The sequence below is a fragment of the Schistocerca piceifrons genome, unplaced genomic scaffold (genome assembly GCF_021461385.2).
Source record: "Schistocerca piceifrons isolate TAMUIC-IGC-003096 unplaced genomic scaffold, iqSchPice1.1 HiC_scaffold_340, whole genome shotgun sequence".
NCBI lineage: Eukaryota > Metazoa > Arthropoda > Insecta > Orthoptera > Acrididae > Schistocerca > Schistocerca piceifrons.
Genome location: NW_025728560.1, coordinates 12,501 through 15,000, shown reverse-complemented (window position 1 = coordinate 15,000; position 2,500 = coordinate 12,501).

Below are 2,500 nucleotides of genomic sequence, written 5' to 3'. Positions count from 1 at the left end.
CACTGGCCGCCCCCACCAGCCGGCTGTAGCGCGTGCGCCCACGCACCGCGCGGCCAGCACGCCGGGAGGCGCCCCCTCACCGGCCGGGGACGGTCCCACCCAGCCACCGCCGCGTATCGCTTCACACCCAGATGCCGTTCAGTTTCGTCGGCATGGTGGGTATCGCTGGAACAACCGGTTAGTACCTCAACCTATCGTCGCCATCACCGATTCACCCCTAGCGAGAACAACCGCACCACAACGGGTTACCATTTCTTCATTTGCGTAACTTCACCAGAAAACGTAGGCGTCCATCGCCATTTGCAACTTCAACCATTATTGCATGCCTGTGTCAGGTGTCACGCCACACTACGTCTGCCCACATACACGCAACAAAATGTGCACGCCTAGACAATACGTGGAAGGTGGCCCCCGTACGTATGCGATGTCCATTGCTCGAACGACTGTCAACCGGCTTCTGTAGCATGTCGCAGATATGGAACGCGCTGCACCATGCCATCACGGTGTGTGAGGAGAGACGACTAGGTCCGAATACATCAACAGACAGCTCATGCTGATCGCCATCCACGGCGTCCGTTCCTCCCACACGTCTCTATGGCGTACCACACTGCAATCCAGCTCTCATAGGGAGACGACACGTAGCTGCGTGCACAATATTTGCACTGTATGGTCCGCCGTTTTTGGGCGCAGTCGTTGTACGGTCACACATGTGCCACGATGTATCATTCAGTACATAAGGACGAATGTGCAGTACAGATTGTGGTTCACGCGTACGACATCAGCGGACAGTTGACACAGGCCGCACCACAACGTAGCCTGCGTACGTCGCATGCGAAGGGCATTGAACATGCAAACTTGTCACCAACCACCTTGCGAAGGCAGGGGGCAAGGTGGGGACGTGGGGAGAGGTGGGGGGGGGGGGGGGGCGGCATGTACGCCCTGCTGCCATCCACATTACAGTGTACAGCAGGAGCATGTGGAAAGTCAGCAAGACTTGCAAGGTGTTTAACATGAAGCGATACACAGGGGAGCGGGCAGTGCGAGTAGCGAACTATATTGCGAGGGTTGCGGGTGGGCAACACTACACTAATTGAACGAGTCGTATAACAATTACAGAGCAGGTTTAGGCGACAACGTGGGTTACGATAGGCGACAACGTGGGTTACGTTAGGGGACAACGTGGGTTACGTTAGGGGACAACGTGGGTTACGTTAGGGGACAACGTGGGTTACGTTAGGGGACAACGTGGGTTACGTTAGGGGACAACGTGGGTTACGTTAGGGGACAACGTGGGTTACGTTAGGGGACAACGTGGGTTAGGTTAAGGCACAACATGGGTTAGGTTAAGGCACAACATGGGTTAGGTTAAGGCACAACATGGGTTAGGTTAAGGCACAACATGGGTTAGGTTAAGGCACAACATGGGTTAGGTTACGGCACAACATGGGTTAGGTTAAGGCACAACATGGGTTAGGTTAGGGGACAACATGGGTTAGGTTAGGGGACAACATGGGTTAGGTTAAGGCACAACATGGGTTAGGTTAAGGCACAACATGGGTTAGGTTAGGGGACAACATGGGTTAGGTTAGGGCACAACATGGGTTAGGTTAGGGGACAACATGGGTTAGGTTAGGGGACAACATGGGTTAGGTTAGGGGACAACATGGGTTAGGTTAGGGGACAACATGGGTTAGGTTAGGGGACAACATGGGTTAGGTTAGGGGACAACATGGGTTAGGTTAGGGGACAACATGGGTTAGGTTAGGGGACAACATGGGTTAGGTTAAGGCACAACATGGGTTAGGTTAGGGGACAACATGGGTTAGGTTAGGGGACAACATGGGTTAGGTTAGGGGACAACATGGGTTAGGTTAGGGGACAACATGGGTTAGGTTAGGGGACAACATGGGTTAGGTTAAGGCACAACATGGGTTAGGTTAGGGCACAACATGGGTTAGGTTAGGGCACAACATGGGTTAGGTTAGGGCACAACATGGGTTAGGTTAGGGGACAACATGGGTTAGGTTAGGGGACAACATGGGTTAGGTTAGGGGACAACATGGGTTAGGTTAGGGGACAACATGGGTTAGGTTAGGGGACAACATGGGTTAGGTTAGGGGACAACATGGGTTAGGTTAGGGGACAACATGGGTTAGGTTAGGGGACAACATGGGTTAGGTTAGGGGACAACATGGGTTAGGTTAGGGGACAACATGGGTTAGGTTAAGGCACAACATGGGTTAGGTTAAGGCACAACATGGGTTAGGTTAGGGGACAACATGGGTTAGGTTAGGGGACAACATGGGTTAGGTTAGGGGACAACATGGGTTAGGTTAAGGCACAACATGGGTTAGGTTAGGGGACAACATGGGTTAGGTTAAGGCACAACATGGGTTAGGTTAGGGGACAACATGGGTTAGGTTAGGGGACAACATGGGTTAGGTTAAGGCACAACATGGGTTAGGTTAAGGCACAACATGGGTTAGGTTAAGGCACAACA